The following is a 19,304-nucleotide window of genomic DNA, read 5'->3' on the forward strand; positions in this document are numbered from 1 at the left end:
GTCCCTGCCAAAAACGTTTGAAAAACAGTAGAATAGAATGAAGAACCTAAGAAGAATGACTTCTGAATCTATAATTTTAAACAGTTTAAGCTGTAATAAACATGTGAATTCTAATAGAAGTAATAAGGAATCAGGATTAGTATTTTAAACTAATGAATGTTATAAAAGTCTACAGACCAGGAGAAGTTTGGCCTAACATCAAATATACAAAATGTAAAAAAAAAAAAAAAAAAAAAGCCTGTGTTACCAGGGTTAGACAATCAAAAATAGCCCTGCAGAAGCCTGAGAAGATTTTCTGGATGTATGGCTGATTCACAGGGGCACATGTTTGAATGCTTATATTGAATACTTAATGTTTGCTGGGTACTATATATGCTAAGTGATGTGGGTAATATTGGGGGGATATAGATTTGACTAAACTGCTGCTCTCAAGGAGCTTAAAATTTGCCAGGCAAGTTTAAGGCCTAAGAGCAGAAAAAAAACAAGCTGCTTCTGCGTATTTAAATGTATTCTAAACAATACCATTAATGTTTAGAGGAACACCAAGTACAATCTGTTTGATCAGAACTTTCTAAGACTCAGCCCTTACACTCATAAGGAATAGGAAGGAAAAGGCCAACCCTGGAAGTGGGTGGGTTCTGGCAGATAAATGGGACTATTAGCAATTTAATGAATCACAGGAAACACCATGAGGTTGAGGGGGCACAATCCAAAAACTGTCTCTGAAGCGTTACAGAAGGAGACCCAGACCGCAGACTGTAACTCTGTGATACTTTAAGTGACTATGAACTTGAAAATCATCTTTATTAGAGATGTGCTCTGGCTCTTTTACTCACTATATATTAACAGACAGTGTAGAAACTAACTTCAGTGTTAAAATAGTAAAAAAGAGCTTACTAAATAAGCTGAGAAAGGGTGTCTTCCTCTAGTTAGGGGATTCTGAGGAGGGAGGATCTGAAGCTGTATAATTGTGGGATATAGGTCTTAACTCTAAAAATTTGTTTGAAGCAAGATTCTTAAATTACAAACACAGACTGATACTACAAGGAAGCACGGCAAGAAACAAGTTGCTTAAATGTAAGGCCTTGGGAAAAGGGTTCTTACTTGGCTGAGAAGTAAAAGTGTTCACAATTAAAAGTGTACCAAGTAAACAGGAATAAGAAGCTTGTGGGGGAGAAGAGGGTCAAGGGGAGTATAGAGACAGGAAAGAATGATAAAAGGGGACCAGTGTGGTTTAAGAACCACAACGCAGTGAGAACAAGACATCAGGGCAGGCAAACGGAAGCAAGGACAATGCTAATTATACATCCTAACAAGCTCCATGTCACAAGTCAGAGGATGGGAAGACGGCAATTTCTATTGTCACTGCAGCCTTATGTAGAGGGAGGTAGCTAGCTATTCAGTTTCAACCAGCAGTCATACAGGTGGCTTGGGACTCCAGTCAAGGAAGGATCCCTTTTCTTTAGAGAACAGAATGGGGAGAGGGGTAAAAAAAGCCAAGACTGAAAAGTAAAAGGTGGGCTGTAAGTGCATTGTAGGGTGTTTAATGATAATTTAAAATGTGAACTGGTAATGTTCATCACTACAGTAAAGCACTGAATATACGGTGAAACTGAGCATGTGAAAGTTGATCACTGCTACTATTAATTCCAAGTTATTCCAACCCAAGAATGCCTTCATCTTCATGATAAAAGTCCACTGAAGGGGATCAGAATATGCCTGGATCAGAAGAACAGGAGATCTTTGTTTGGAGATATATAAGCCCTCCTTCCTTTTTATTTTAAAAAGGGGTGATACCATTAGGAAACTTTAAATGTCACCAAAGACAAGAATGGGATAACCTAGACCCTTTCCCCATTTTAATCCCATAAGGAACAGGAAAACTGGCTCTATTCTAAACCTCTAAGACTTTGTTTTAGCACTCTTTTCCTTTAATGATTTCTAGGTCTGCTGTGTAGATGATAGTCATTCGTCCCACTGATGAAAGATACTGTCAGAAAGGGAAGGACAAGAGACTGAAAGGAAGATTTTAAAGAGAAAAGAACTCAGAGCTATCAATTTGGAAAGCAGAGAAATGGGGGATAATGAAGATTTTGTGAAAGCCAAAAACAAAAACAAAAACACTGGAGAAGTGGGGGATAAAGAAATATATTCTGAAAGATAGAGAAAGGACGTGTAATGTAGACAGATGCCCACAGGGGTCCTTAGCTGAAAAGTGTGGGGAACAATATTTTTTGTAAATATATCTAGATAGATGAAGAAAGATAAGCAACACTGTACTCTTAAAAAGTACTAACTATTTTCTCTGATGCTCTCAAAACTCTCCTTACTAACCTCTTAGGGAATGCAGATTTCAATTTGATAGGAAAGGACACTGAGGTAAAATGTCACTTGATTTTTTTGTTTTTTAGTTGAATACAGATACATAGTGAAAAAAGGTACATATCCTAATTATTTGTTATCCATTACTAAAAATATGGAAACAAACACAAAGCAATAATTTCCTGTCTGAAGAACAAATTGTTCTTTCTTAGTACAGGGGTGAGATATAAATAATGTCACTGAGTGGGAATTATCAGCAATAGTAAAATTATGAAACTTATCAACCGAAAAAAAATGCACAATGTGAGAGCTGTGAGTTAAGTTTTATTTGGGGCAAACTGAGGACTATAGCCTGGGAGACAGCCTCTCAGACAGCTCTGAAGAAATGCTCTGAAGAGGTAAGTGGGAAGGTCATATATATATTTCGGTGAAGAATACGTGCAATCAAGCACACATTTTGGCAGAAGGTTGCTGCTAGTCACAGAGGAGCAGATGTCTCCGTTACTGATTTTAGTGCTTTTCTAGATATGAGAAGATGCGAGAAATTGGGCTTGTAAAATTTTCTCCTGAAAATATCTACCTGAAGGCCTGTTCTGCCAGTTTCTTGCAGGGCACAGAGTGCCTCATTCCTGAGCTCTGCCCTGAACTCCTTTCAGGGTGTGTTGAAGGTCAGCAACTGCAGTGGCTAGTGACTTCATTCTTGTAGAACCAGATGGCAAGTGACAAGTTTTAGTTGGCAAACTATATTACTATGGTTAAGCCTCTCTTCTCAAAAATATGAATAAATGGAAACCTATTTTTTGGGCCTTTGTTCTTGCATTTATTTTATTTTTTTAAACATCTTTATTGGAGTATAATTACTTTACAATGTTGTGTTAGTTTCTGCTGTATAACAAACTGAATCAGCTATATGTACACATATATCCCCATATTCCCTCCCTCTTGTTCGTCCCTCCCACCCTCCCTATCTTACCCCTCTAGGTGGTCACAAAGCACCGAGCTGATCTCCCTGTGCTATGCAGCTGCTTCCCATTAGCTATTTTACATTTGGTAGTGTATATATGTCAACACTATTCTCTCACTTCGTCCTAGCTTGCCCTTCCCCCTCCCCATGTCCTCAAGTCCATTCTCTACGTCTGTGTCTTTATTCCTGTCCTACCCCTAGGTTCTTCAGAAACTCTTTTTTTCTTTAGATTCCATATATATGTGTTAGCATATGGTACTTGTTTTTCTCTTTCTGACTTACTTCACTCTGTATGACAGACTCTAGGTCCATCCACCTCACTACAAATAACTCAATTTCGTTTCTTTTTATGGCTGAGTAATATTCCATTGTATATATGTGCCACATTTTCTTTATCCATTCATCCAATGATGGACACTTAGGCTGCTTCCATGTCCTGGCTATTGTAAACAGTGCTGCAATGAACATTGTGGTACATGTCTCTTTTTGAATTATGGTTTTCTCACAGTATAATGGCAAACTATTTTTTGAGGCTTAAATACATTCAAGTTAAACTTAAAGGGCCTTAACTTACTCTCTCGGATGACAAATATTTCTGAAGAACTTACCAGGTTCTAGATATCTGGGATGCAATGCAGCAAGATAAACAAAGTACCTGCCCCTCATGAATCTTATATTTACTGAAAAAAAGAAATATGAAATATAAAGAAATGAGAGATGAAAATATATAATCTGTGAAGCATATTAGCACAGTAGACAAATTATTACTAATCTAGTACAAAGAAAAAGATAAAACACGTTAAGTATGATTCAACTGTACAAAAATTTATTAGGTATGCTTATATGAGAAGTTCTATATATGAAGTTTCAAATCAGTAAGAAGAGACTTCTGAATTAAATAATAACACTATCTCTTACTCATTTCTACCAATGAATTCAGTCTTTTGTTGAATAGACAACATGTTAGGTATTGAATTAAATTAAAAAAATTTTTTGGAACTTATGCGTATCTTAGCACTCATTGGGTGAAGTTGATTTTTGAGGCAGAAAATACTTTTTGTTGTTGTTGTTTTTTTAATAAATTTATTTATTTTTGGCCGCATTGGGTCTTTGTTGCTGCGTGTGGGCTTTCTCTAGTTGCGTCAAGCGCGGGTTATTCTTCGTTGTGGTGTGCGGGCTTCTCATTGCGGTGGCTTCTCTTGTTGTGGAGCATGGCTAGGCACGTGGGCTTCAGTAGTTGTGGCGCATGGGCTCAGCAGTTTTGGCTCGTAAGCTCTAGAGCGTAGGCTCAGTAGTTGTGGCGCATGGACTTAGTTGCTCCGCAGCATGTGGGATCTTCCCGGACCAGGGCTCGAACCCCAGTCCCCCGCATGGGCAGGCGGATTCTTAACCACTGAGCCACCAGGGAAGCCCCTTGTTGTTGTTAAATGATGAAATATTATGAACTACATACATGAAACTGAAGACAAGAAAAATACTTTGAAGGGCTGTAGGTCTCTTGCTATGATATTAAAATTTCCTAAAATTTTAATCATGTGGCTTCTCATACATATGTTGTCAGCTTTACTTAATTTGAGTCCATGACCTGTGAAAGAATCTACTCTGGAAGAATAACTTTTAGGTATCCTGCACAAAGGCAGAATTTGAAAATTAGGCAGAAATTTAGTCTTGCTTTTTTGGGGAGAAAATCAGGGATATAGAAGTAGCAAGCTCGTGCTTTCCCTAGGCATGCTATACTTGTCTCTACTCCCTTAACTATATATTCGAATTAACACAGACTTCTGTGAGAAGTATAAACTATCTAGAAGATCGGTAAAAAGTAAATGTTGTTCTTAATTCCTTGCCATCCCATTGCTCACACTATATTTCTTACAAATATAATTTTTATTTTAATTTCATCATTAGTGAATGACTATTTTCTCATAAAATTTTAATTCCATACATAAAGCTGAAGTCCTTCCTAAACATAACCCAATCTCTCTTTCTTTTCCAAAGGTTCTTAGTACGATGGGCATCCTTCCAGACGTTTTCCAAGCACAGATGTGTGTGTAGGGGTGTGGGTGTGTGTGTAATTACAGAGGTATTATTTTAAAACTGTTTTGCAACTTGTTTTCACTTATTGTGTCTTAGAGAATTTTCTAAGTCAGTAAGTACATAGCATTTTTTCCTCCTTTAAAAAAAAGCAATTACATAATATTCCATATTAAGGATGTACCAGTTACACACCTATACTTTACTGATGGATATTTTAGGCTGTTCGTAGTTTTCAAATACTGTATTAAACAATACTGCAATGAGCATCCTTGTGCAGATACAAGAATAGTTTGGTGGAATAGATTTACTGCTGTGCTTTTCTAAGGAAATAATTTCCTATATAATAAAATTCTCAGCTTGATTCTATAAATGCTCCTCTTCCATAAAGATTTTCAGTGAACACACAAGATGGTTTCCTCCTATTCTTTCAAGTGAATCTGACAACTAGCTGAACTGAAATACTAAACGATGGACCACAGGCTTTAACTTTAGAAGCAGCCTCTTTGTCTTTGTTTCTTTTCTCTTTATGGGGGCAACCAGAAATAACCTCTGATTAATCCCAAATCACAAGGCTAACACATGGAAGGAAGACACAATAAGAGGAAGTCAAAATAACAGGAATAAGCTGTTTCCCTTTTTTATTTGTTTTAGTTTCAGGCTGAAAAATGCAATGAAATTCCCCACTGCTGTACTCTTTTCTGAAGCTTTCCCCAACTGCTAGAGAACTGTATATTCTCTAAATAGGTAGCATTTTACAATCTGAATTCCCCCTTTCTTTCCTCAAAGACATAAGAAAAACAGCCCACAGGAAGATGCCAGTTAAATGATAAATGTGCTTATTTTTCTGGCACCTTTACTCTTAAACCCCCTAAATGCCACAATTTGTAATGTAAATGATGACATGTGATAAAAAGCGATGTCTTATTTTTTCATTTACTGTTATCTTAGAGAATAGCAAATAGCTGATCAGACAATTACTGAGCTCACTTTTGTATGAGGCCCAATGTTTTTCTGAATGCAACAAAGATACTTAATTACTTAAGAATGTAGTCTTCTTTTTTCACAGATACGCAATTTATAAACATCCCATACATATGACCAGCCTTTCCTGCTTCTTTTGGCTCTTTTGTGCCAGAGTACCCTACCACCAAACCTGGTACTTTCCTTTCACTAATTTCATTCCCTTCCCAGGGCAGACCATTTTGGTGGCTCCTACCATTCTCAAGGGAACCAAGTCAAGGGGAAGGAAGGAAGGGGCTTTGTGAGATGTATTTCTGGCTTCACCAGTTACAACTTAATACTGTGTCTTTTTTCTTTTACTCTGCACACTGTTCTGTGCCTTACTCTTTAACTTACTACACGCTGGAGAACGTTATAAGATCTAGCTCTCATAAAGATCTTCTCTTTAAGGTTTGCGTAGTATTCTACTGTACAATGTACCATAATTTACTGACCAGAACCCTAGTACGTAAGTTGTTTTCAGCATTTTGCTGCTATGACAATGCTGCAATAAATATCCTTACACTTACACTTTATTGTATAGGTCTAAGTACATCTATAGCAAAAATTTCTAGATGTGGATCATGAAACTAGGTTACTCGGGGTCACAGTCAGCATTTAAAGAAAAATGAAGTACAAAAGAAAACAGTGTAGTATAGCATGGTATAGTGTAAATATTACACAGAGTATAAAAAAATACAGTGTACATTTTAGTGAAATTTTTGTTTTAGTTAATATATGTATGTGGGTGTGTTTGTGTGTCCTGGATTGCGGCAAAATGGTGAAATGTACTTAATAAAATGTTTGGAGGATGTGGGGAAGGCGCCCCTGCTAACCCGACAGTCGAGTCGCGGAACTGCCTGGGTCTGCCGCTCCGTTCAACCAGCCATTATGTCCTCTCCATGACCTCCTCCAGCTGGATTTTAGCTTGGACAAACCACTCTCCCTGACCCACTGTTGGTCCACCACTGGAAAGAATAATTACCGTGTGGCTGACAGAGTCTTGGTGCTCCGGCCAGGTGTCAGGCCTGTGCCTCTGAGGTGGGAGAGCTGAGTTCAGGACATTGATCCACCAGAGACCTCCTAGCTCCACGTAATATCAAATGGCAAAAGCTCTCCCAGAGATCTCCATCTCAACGCTAAGACCCATCTCCACTCAACAACAAGCAAGCTCGAGTGCTGGACACCCTATGCCAAACAACTAGCAAGACAGGAACACAACATCACCCATTAGCAGAAGGCTGCCTACAATCATAAGGTCACAGACACCCCAAAGCACACCACTGGACGCGGTCCTGCACACCAGAAAGACAAGATCCAGCCTCATCCACCAGAACACAGGCACTAGTCCCCTCCACCAGGAAGCCTAGACAACACACTGAACCAACCTTACCCACTGGGGGCAGACACCAAAAACAATGGGAACTACGAACCTGCAGCCTGCGAAAAGGAGACCCCAAACACAGTGAGTTAAGCAAAATGAGAAGACAGAGAAACACACAGCAGTTGAAGGAGCAAGGTAAAAACCCACCAGACCAAACAAATGAAGAGGAAAGAGGCAGTCTACCTGAAAAAGAATTCAGAGTAATGATAGTAAAGATGATCCAAAATCCAGGAAATAGAATGGAGAAAATACGTGAAACATTTAACAAGGACCTAGAAGAACTAAAGAGCAAACAAACAATGATGAACAACCCAATAAATGAAATTTAAAATTCTCTAGAAGGAATCAATAGCAGAATAACTGAGGCAGAAGAACGAATAAGTGACCAGGAAGATAAAATAGTTGAAACAACTACTGCAGAGCAGAACAAAGAAAAAAGAATGATAAGAATTGAGGACAGTCTCAGAGACCTCCGGGACAACATTAAACACACCAACATTCAAATTATAGGGGTCCTAGAAGAAGAAGAGAAAAAGAAAGGGACTGAGAAAATATTTGAAGAGATTATAGTTGAAAACTTCCCTAATATGGGAAAGGAAATAATCAAGTCCAGGAAGTGCAGAGAGTCCCATACAGGATAAATCCAAGGAGAAACATGCCAAAACACATATCAATCAAACTACCAAAAATTACATACAAAGAAAAAATATTAAAAGCAGCAAGGGAAAAGCAACAAATAACAAACAAGGGAATCCCCATAAGGTTAACAGCTGATCTTTCAGCAGAAATTCTGCAAGCCAGAAGGGAGTGGCAGGACATATTTAAAGGGATGAAAGGGAAAAACCTATAACCAAGACTACTCTACCCACAAGGATCTCATTTAGATTTGACAGAGAAATTAAAACCTTTACAGACAAGCAAAAGCTAAGAGAATTCAGCACCACCAAACCAGCTTTACAACAAATGCTAAAGGAACTTCGCTAGGCAGGAAACAGAAGAGGAGGAAAAGACCTACAATAACAACCCAAAACAATTAAGAAAATGGGAATAGGAACATACATATCGATAATTACCTTAAATGTAAATGGATTAAATGCTCCCATCAAAAGACACAGACTGGCTGAATGGATACAAAAACAAGACCCATATATATGCTGCCTACAAGAGACCCATTTCAGACCTAGGGGCACATACAGACTGAAAGTGAGGGGATGGAAAAAGATATTCCATGCAAATGGAAATCAAAAGAAAGCTGGAATAGCAATTCTCATATCAGACAAAACAGACTTTAAAATAAAGACTATTACAAGAGACAAAGAAGGACACTACATAATGATCAACGGATCAATCCAAGGAGAAGATATAACAATTGTAAATATTTATGCATCCAACATAGGAGTACCTGAACACATAAGGCAAATGCTAACAGTCATAAAAGGGGAAATCGACAGTAACACAATCATAGAAGGGGACTTTAACACCCCACTTTCACCAATGGACAGATCACCCAAAATGAAAATAAATAAGGAAACACAAGCTTTAAATGATACATTAAACAAGATGGACTTAACTGATATTTATAGGACATTCCATCCAAAACCAACAGAATACACTTTCTTTTCAAGTGCTCATGGAACATTCTACAGGATAGATCATATCTTGGGTCACAAATCAAGCCTTGGTAAATTTAAGAAAATTGAAATTGTATCAAGTATTTTTCTGACCACAACGCTATGAGACTAGATATCAATTACAGGAAAAAAACTGTAAAAAATACAAACACATGGATGCTAAACAATACACTACTTAATAACCAAGAGATCACTGAAGAAATCAAAGAGGAAATCAAAAAATACCTAGAAACAAATGACAATGAAAACACGACTACCCAAAGCCTATGGGATACAGCAAAAGCAGTTCTAAGACAGAAGTTTATAGCAACACAATCCTACCTCAAGAAACAAGAAAGACCTCAAATCAACAACCTAACCTTACACCTAAAGCAATTAGAGAAAGAAGAACAAAAAAACCCCAAAGTTAGCAGAAGGAAAGAAATCATAAAGATCAGATCAGAAATAAATAAAAAAGAAATGAAGGAAATGACAGCAAAGATCAATTAAACTAAAAGCTGGTTCTTTGAGAAGATAAACAACATTGATAAACCATTAGCCAGACTCATCAAGAAAAAAAGGGAGAAGACTCAAATCAACAGAAGTAGAAATGAAAAAGAAGTAAAAACTGACACTGCAGAAATACAAAAATCATGGGAGATTACTATAAGCAGCTATATGCCAATAAAATGGACAACCTGGAAGAAATGGACAAATTCTAAGAGAAGCACAACCTTCCAAGACTGAACCAGGAAAAAAATAGAAAATATAAACAGACCAATCACAAGCACTGAAATTGAGACTGTGATTAAAAATCTTCCAACAAACAAAAGCCCAGGACCAGATGGCGTCACAGGTGAATTCTATCAAAGATTTAGAGAAGAGCTAACACCCATCCTTTTCAAACTCTTCCAAAATATAGCAGAGGGAGGAACACTCCCAAACTCATTCTACGAGGCCACCATCACCCCGATACCAAAACCAGACAAAGATGTCACAAAGAAAGAAAACTACAGGCCAATATCACTGATGAACACAGATGCAAAAATCCTCAACAAAATACTAGCAAACACAATCCAGCAGCACATTAAAACAATCATACACCATGATCAAGTGCGGTTTATCCCAGGAATGCAAGGATTCTTTAATATATGCTAATCAATCAATGTGATAAAGCATATTAGCAAACTGTAGGAGAAAAACCATGTGATCATCTCAATAGATGAAGAAAAACCTTTTGAGAAAATTCAACACGCATTTATGATAAAATCCCTCCAGTAAATAGGCATAGAGGGAAGTTACCTCAACATAATAAAGACCATATATGACAAACCCACAGCCAGCACTGTTCTCAATGGTGGAAAACTGAAACCATTTCCTCTAAATTCAGGAATAAGACAAGGGTGTAAACTCTCACCACTGTTATTCAACGTAGTTTTGGAAGTTTTAGCCACAGCTATCAAAGAAAAAGAAATAAAAGCGATCCAAATCGGAACAGAAGTAAAGCTGTCACTGTTTGCAGATCACATGGTACTATACAAAGAGAATCCTAAAGATGCTAACAGAAGAGTACTAGAGCTAATCGATACAAAATTAATGCACAGAAATCTCTTGCATTCCTATACACTAATGATGAAAAATCTGAAAGAGAAATTAAGGAAACACTCCCATTTACCACTGCAACAAAAAGAATAAAATACCTAGGAATAAACCTACCTAAGGAAACAAAAGACCTGTGTGCAGAAAACTATAAGACACTGATGAAAGAAATTAAAGATGATACAAACAGATGGAGACATGTACCATGTTCTTGGAATGGAAGAATCAACATTGTGAAAATGACTATACTACCCAAAGCAATCTACAGATTCAATGCAACCCCTAGGCATTTTTCATAGAAGTAGAACAAAAAATTTCACAATTTGTATGGAAACACAAAAGACCCCAAATAGCCACAGCAATCTTCAGAAAGAAAAACGGAGCTGGAGGAATCTGACTCCCTGACTTCAGACTATATTACAAAGCTACAGTAATCAAGACAGTATGGTACTGGCACAAAAACAGAAATATAGATCAATGGAAGAGGATAGAAAGCCCAGAGATAAACCCACACACATATGGTCACCTTATATTTGATAAAGGAGGCAAGAATATATAATGGAGAAAAGACAGCCTCTTCAATAAGTGGTGCTGGGAAAACTGGACAGCTACATGTAAAAGAATGAAATTAGAACACTCCCTAATACCACACACAAAAATAAGCTCAAAATGAATTAAAGACCTAAGTGCAAGGCCAGACACTATAAAACTCTTAGAGGAAAATATAAGCAGAACACTATGACATAAATCACAGCAAGATCCTTTTTGACCCACCTCCTAGAGAAATGGAAATAAAAACAAAAATAAACAAATGGGACCTAATGAAACTTCAAAGCTTTTGCACAGTAAAGGAAACCATAGCCAAGATGAAAAGACAACCCTCAGAATGGGAGAAAATATTTGCAAATTAAGCAACTGACAAACGATTAATCTCCAAAATTTACAAGCAGCTCATGCAGGTCAATATCGAAAAAAAAAACCAAACAACCCAATCCAAAAATGGGCAGAAGACCTAAATAGACATTTCTCCAAAGATATACAGATTGCCAACAAACACATGAAAGGATGCTCAACATCACTAATTATTAGAGAAATGCAAATCAAAACTACAATGAGGTATCACCTCACACCAGTCAGAATGGCCATCACCCAAAAATCTACAAACAATAAATGCTGGAGAGGGTGTGGAGAAAAGGAAACCCTCTTGCACTGTTGGTGGGAATGTAAACTGATACAGCCACTATGGAGAGCAGTATGGTGGTTCCTTAGAAAACTAAACATAGAACTACCATATGACCCAGCCATCCCACTACTGGGCATATACCCTGAGAAAACCATAATTCAAAGAGTCATGTACCACAATGTTCACTGCAGCTCTATTTACAATAGCCAGGACATGGAAGCAACCTAAGTGTCCACTGAAAGATGAATGGATAGAGAAGATGTGGCACATATATACAATGGAATATTACTCAGCCATAAAAATAAACGAAATTGAGTTATATGTAGTGAGGTGGATGGACCTAGAGACTGTCATACAGAGTGAAGTAAGTCAGAAAGAGAAAAACAAATACCATATGCTACAACATATATATGGAACCTTAAAAAAAAAAAAAGGTTCTGAAGAACCTAGGGCAGGACAGGAATAAAAACGCAGACATAAACAATGGACTTGAGGACACGGGGAGGGGGAAGGGTAAGCTGGGATGAAGTGAGAAATTGCCATGGGCTTATATATACTACCAAGTGTAAGACAGCTACTGGGAAGCAGCCGCATAGCACAGGGAGATCAGCTCGGTGCTTTGTGACCACCTAGAGGGGTGGGATAGGGAGGGTGGGAGGGAGATGCAAGAGAGAGGAGATATGGGGGTATATGTATAGCTGATTCACTTTGTTATAAAGCAGAAACTAACATACCATTGTAAAGCAATTATACTCCAATAAAGATGTTAAAAAAAATGTTTGAAAGACTCCAATAAAGAAGTTAAAAACAAAAAGTTTGAAAGACAGCTCTTTGGACTCTGGTATGATATCTTTATCGCAGCCTTCTTTTTTGTCCCCCTAAACTCTGTGATCTTTTTATTGGATAACTTGGTAACTTAGGTTTTTCAGACAGAGGCAATTCAGTCATTTAGACTGGGTTGGAAAAGAATAATATTAACAATATCAGGAACAACAAAAAAGGAAGAATTCAACTATGGTTCTATATAGCTCTAATATCTTTTCCTAACAAAGTAAATAATATATGGTTAAGTTACCTTCTTAGAGTGAGTTTTACTAAACAGATATTGAGCAAGAAATTGTCGTATAAGATTACTGCTATTTAAAAACAAATGTTTCTGATTTTAAATTATTTATATATAATACAGAAGTTTTAATGAAAAAAATTAAAATATAATATGATTCCACACCCAGGGACAACCACATTCAAACTACAAATGTCAATCTATTTGCTTGAGTCATTTATATATATATATATATATATATATACACACACACACACATATATATGCACACACACAAATGTTATATAATTATATATATGATAATAAATATGTTATTCTTTATAATTGAGATTAAAGTATGTATTTATTTTATTTTTAAAAAACTTGTTCTGACAATAATTGATTGATTACTGTAGTTGATTTACAATGTTTCCGGTACAGCAAAGTAATTCAGTATATATATACACTTTTTCAGATTCTTTTCCATTATAGGTTATTACAAGATACCGAATATAGTTCCCTGTGCTATACAGTAGTTCCTTGTTTTTTTTCTATTTTATATATAATACTGTGTATATGTTAATCCCAAATTCTCAATTTTCCCTCCCTTTTTCTTTCCCCTTTGCTAACCATAAATTTGTTTCCTATGTCTGCAAGTCGATTTCTGTTTTGTAAATAAGTTCATATGTATCATTTTTTAGATTCCACATATAAGTGATATCATATATCTGTCTTTCTGTCTGACTTACTTCACTTAGTATGACAATCTCTAGGTCCATCCAGGTTGCTGCAAATGGCATTATTTCGTTCTTTTTCATGGCTGAGTATACATCTAGTGGAGATATATATATATACACACATATATATATCTCACATCTTCTTTATCCATTCATCTGCTAATGGACATTTGGGTTGTTTCCATGTCTTGGCTATTGTGAATAGTGCTGCTGTGAACATAGGGGTGCATGTACCTTGTTTTTTCGGCTTCGTTGGGTCTTTGTTGCTTTGCACGGGCTTTCTCTAGTTGTGGCGAGTGGGGGCTACTTTTCGTTGCAGTGTGTAGGCTTCACATTGCGGTGGCTTCTCTTGTTGTGGAGCAAGGGCTCTAGGTGCATGGGCTTCAGTAGTTGTGGCACGTGGGCTCAGTAGCGTGGGCTCAGTAGTCGTGGCGCACGGGCTTAGTTGCTCCACAGCATGTGAGATCTTCCCGGACCAGGGATCGAACCCATGTCCCCTGCATTGCACCACACGAAAATCCCTCATGTACCATTTTGAATTATAATTTTGTCTGGATATATGCCCAGAACTGGGATTACTGGATCATATGGTAACTCAATTTTTAGTTTTTTTGAGAAACCTCTATATGGTTCTCCACAGTGGCTGCACCAATTTACATTCCTACCAAGAGTGTAGGAGGGTTCCCTTTTATCCACACCTTTTCCAGCATTTATAATTTGTAGACTTCTTCACGATGGCCATTCTGACCACTGTGGGGTGGTACTTCATTGTAGTTTTGATTTGCATTTCTCTAATAATTAGCGATGTTGAGCATCTTTTCACATGGCTATTGGTCATCTGCATGTCTTCTTTGGAGAAATGTCTATTTAGGTCTTCTGCCAAGTTTTTGATTGGGTTGGTTTTTTTTTTCATATTGAGCTGTATAAGCTGTTTGTATATTTTGGATATTAAGCTCTTGTTGGTTGCATTGTTTGCAAATATTTTCTCCCATTCCATAGACTGCCTTTTCATTTTGTTTATGGTTTCCTTTGCTGTGTAAAAGGTTTTAAGTTAAACTAGGTCACACTTGTTTATTTTTGCTTTTGTTTCCATCACTCTAGGAGACCTATCCAAAAAAATATTGCTGCAATTTATGTCAAAGAGTGTTCTGCCTATGTTTTCCTCTAATAGTTTTAGAGTATCCGTCTTACATTTAGGTCTTTAATCCATTCTGAGTTTATTTTTGTGTACAGTGATAGAGGATGTTCTAATTTCATTCTTTTACATGTAGCTGTCCAGTTTTTCCAGCACCATTTATTGAAGAGACAGTCTTTTCTCCACTGTATATTCTTGCCTCCTTTGTTGTAGAGTAACTGACCATAAGTGCATGGGTTTATTTCTGGGCTTTCTATCCCGTTCCACTGATCTATGTGTCTGTTTTTATGCCACTACCACACTGTTTTGACTGCTGTAGCTTTATCATATAGTCTGAAGTCAGGGAGTGTGATTCCTCCAGCCCTGTTCTTCTTTCTCAAGATTGTTTTGGCTATTTGGGGTCTTTTGTGTTTCCATAAAAATTAAAAAAAAATTTGTTTCAGTTCTGTGAAAAATGCCATTGGTAATTTGATAGTGATTGTATTGAATCTGTAGATTGCCTTGGGTAGTGTGGTCATCTTAACAAGGCAGATTCTTCCAATCCAAGGACATAATATATCTTTCCAACTGTTTGTGTGGTCTTCAATATCTTTTATCAGTGTCTTATAGTTTTCAGAATACAGGTCTTCTGCCTCTTTAGGTAGGTTTATTTCCTAGGTATTTTATTCTATTCGATTCTAACGGATATATTTAATGTTATGATCTGCTTCATAAATTTAGCATTACATTGTAGGAACACTACATGTCATTAGAAGTTCCTCATATATATATATATATATATTTAAAAATAAATTTATTTATTTATTTTTGGCTGCATTGGGTCTTCGTTGCTGTGTGCTGGCTTTTCTCTGGTTGCAGCGAGCAGGGGCTACTCTTTGTTGAGGTGCATGGGCTTCTCATTGCTGTGGCTTCTCTTGTTGCGGAGCACGGGCTCTAGGCATGCAGGCTTCAGCAGTTGCAGCACACAGGCTCAGTAGTTGTGGCTCGCAGGCTCTTCAGCGCAGGCTCAGTAGTTGTAGTGCATGGGCTTAGCTGCTCGCAGCATGTGGGATCTTCCCAGACTAGGGCTCGAATCCATGTCCCCTGCATTGGCAGGCGGATTCTTAACCACTGTACCACCAGGGAAGCCCTGCATCATATTTTTAAATAGCCACATAATAGTCCACCATGTGGCTGTACCACCCAATTCATATAGCCATTAACCAAGAGTTTACTTTTTATAAAGAATTTATTGGAGCTAGATCAATATAACTATGTTATCATGGGATGTTTGGTGGGTAATCTGAAGTAACTTACAGAAGATTTTTTTTCTAAATATACTTTCACATAAAACCATATAGACTGCAGCAACTCTCCTCAATAAATAGGTGTCCTGAGATTAATAAATTCAATAAAAGAAACCAATGTTGAATTCTTTTTATTCAAAAGCACAAAACAGAAATAACAGTATTTCTACCTATACTTCAATAACTGGCTCTGGAGCTGCATTCAGATATAGGGGATGTCAGTAATAAATACAGCCTCCTTTAAAATAAATTTTCTTCCTGTGGTCCAAATTAACACTGAGAAAAATAATGTTTTCTGGGAAATAATAAAGGAATAGTACATTTTGATGTCTATTTCCTGACTAGTGATATGATATACTAAAACACAATTTAAATGATTTAACTTAAAAAGATAATAGTTAAGCTTGTTTCAAATAGATAAACTGCTTTTGTTACTCCTAGGAAAGAGGTAATAATATTCTGTCAGAAGGTGAAAAAAATGTACATGTTGTTTTCCTTATCTGGAAAAATTATTTATCATAAGAAGCCAATAAACTATCAAAACTATTAAAGTCAAAGGATAAAAGTTGCTTTAAAGGAGAGCAGTTCATTAAAGCAGCAGAGGTTTTTTTTCGGGTTTCTCTTTTGGAAATGTTTATGATTTTTAAGTTACAATTAACTTTTGCCACTGGGAAAATAATTTAATTACTAAACTCTACTCCACAAAATTATAAAGTTAGAGAATTCTAGTTTCTAAAAAGCTGTAGAACAAAGCTGAAAAAGTTACTCCACATCAATGTACTTGATCTAAGAGAAGGTCAATAAGAAAGGGGATGAAGTTCTTTTTCAGACAATATTTCAGAAAAACAGCAAGGACATACAAACCAATTAAGTTCTCAGATGAGGCCTGAGGGCAGAAGCAGCAGGTGCCTAGGCCCCAGCAGTGCCACCTCATTATGATGACCAGAGTGGTTAAGACAGTGTACACCCTGCAGCCCTCCTCTGTGCTATCAGCAGTGGCCTGCCCACAAATGCACAAACTCGAGCCACTTCTAAGAACCTTTTTCCTGTTAAGTCCAAAGAAGCTGATGTTTCCAGACCTCATTCAAGAGGTTCAGATTAACGATGTTACAAAAATCATCAAGCCAAGACGAGAGAATGGGCAGGTTAAAGCTACAGACACTGGCACCAGGAAGAGCTACAAACTATTGAGTAAACTGAAATCAGAGGAAGAGCTCAAGGATAAGAACCAGCTCTTAGAGGCCATCAACAAGCAGTTGCACCAAAAGTTGACTGAAACTCAGGGAGAGCTAAAGGACCTGACCTAAAAGGTGGAGCTGCTGGGGAAGTTTCAGGACAACTGTTTGGCAGTTTTGGAGAGCAAGGGCCTCAACCCAGGATAGGTCTTAAAGCTAAAGCTGAAGATGAAAGAAGAAAGGGCCCAGTTCCTGCAACAACAGACCTTATGTAACAGTAAAGTAAATGATTTTACAACAGCGCTTGAGGAAATGGAGCAGCTATTAGAAATGTGATAAAAAGCAGGTGGCCACATGGCTCCCTCTTGGGGATAAACTCTCAGAGGAAGCCCCTTAGGACATCTGCTTCTTGGTCATGATCTTCTAGGACTCACCATTCCCAGAATGAAAACAGTTTCTGCTGTAGGATTAAGGACAGTTTATGCTGGAATGGCAGTTCCTCCTTTAAGCAAGCATTCCCAGTCTTCAGATTGGCCAGCTATCCTGAACCTCACAGTACATAATTGAGGCCTAAGAAGAGAGGGGGCCTGGAAGCTTGGATCAACCTTCTATGCAACAAAGCAGCACAGGATTAGAATCAGGAGACTAAATCAGCCACAGCCAGAGAATCCGAAAGGTCACATTCAGATGTGCAGGAAGAAACAGTGGAGCACAGGTGCTCCACGGGAGCTATCACTGAGGAGCCCTGCAGTCCCCCCGTAACTTGGAACACATTCTGTCCCATCCTGGTTGGGCTCTATAACCTCATTGTAAATTTATGAACATGAAGTTACCTGAAATGGCTTAATAAATGGGGTGAAGGTATAGATAGTAATAACACCTATGAAACAATACACCTTGGAGATTTTAATCTTAAAAAAAATTAAGTTCTCAATAAATACAGGAAAAGCACATGACAAAATCTAATATCCATTCCTGATAAAACTCTCAGCAAGCTAGGAATAGAAGGACATTTCCTCAAACTGATGAAGAACATCTATGAAAACCTACAGCCAGCATATTTAATGATGAAAGACTGAGTGTTTCCTCCCTAAGATCAGGAATAAGACAAAGATATCCACGTTACTTCTACTTGACATTGTACTAGAGGTTCTAGCCAGTGCAATAAGGCAAGAAAAAGAAATGAAAGGCAATCAGATGAGAAAGAAATAAGTAAAATTGTCTTTATTTGCAAACATGATTGTAGAAAATTCAATGAAGTTTATAAAAAAGCTATTAGAACTAATAAGTGAGATTAGGAAGGTTGCAGGATAAAGGATCAATATACAAATTCAATTTCATGTCTGTATAACAGCAATAAACAATCAGAAATTTACATTTAAAACAATGCCATTTATAATAATCATAAAAATATGAAATAGTGATAAATCTGACAAAAGATGTTAAAGACCTATACAATCAGAACTATAAAGCACTGCTGAGAGATCTAAGTAAATGGAGAGAAGTAACCATGTTCATGGATCAGCAAATACAATATTGTTAAGATGTGAATTTTCTCCAAACTGATCTATAGAATCAATGCAATTCCAATTAAAATTTGAATAGGAGTTTTAGAAAAACTGATAAGCTGATTCTAAAATTTATATGGAAATGCCAAGAACCATGAATAACCAAAACAACTTTCAAAAAGAACACAAGTTGGAGGATTAACACTACCTAATTTTAAGACTTTCATAAAAGGCCACAGTAATCAAGACAATGTAGTATGGGCATCAAGGTAGACAAATAGAGCAATGAAACAGAACAGGGTGTCCAGAAATAAACCCCAAAATAT

At 37.2% G+C, this 19,304-nt stretch overlaps 1 protein-coding gene and 1 pseudogene across 14 annotated transcripts in view; one reads left to right on the plus strand and one right to left on the minus strand.

Annotated features, from left to right (window-relative positions):
* The window catches only part of CTTNBP2NL (CTTNBP2 N-terminal like), a 68,050-nt gene that overhangs the window by 24,695 nt on the left and 24,051 nt on the right, over positions 1-19,304 (minus strand). The window contains exon 2 of one of the 14 annotated variants that reach the window (XM_089917915.1): positions 3,895-3,966. The exons of the other annotated variants lie outside the window; for them this stretch is intronic. The gene's annotated coding sequence lies outside the window, so the exon portion shown is untranslated. The remainder of the gene's footprint in view (positions 1-3,894; positions 3,967-19,304) is intronic. 14 annotated transcript variants of the gene reach the window in all.
* Positions 14,609-18,602, plus strand: LOC111180029 (small kinetochore-associated protein pseudogene; annotated as a pseudogene).

This window comes from Delphinapterus leucas, chromosome 1 (assembly GCF_059928025.1).
Source record: "Delphinapterus leucas isolate spDelLeu-1000000601 "Yukka" chromosome 1, BTC_Dleu_Yukka2, whole genome shotgun sequence".
NCBI classification, from domain to species: domain Eukaryota; kingdom Metazoa; phylum Chordata; class Mammalia; order Artiodactyla; family Monodontidae; genus Delphinapterus; species Delphinapterus leucas.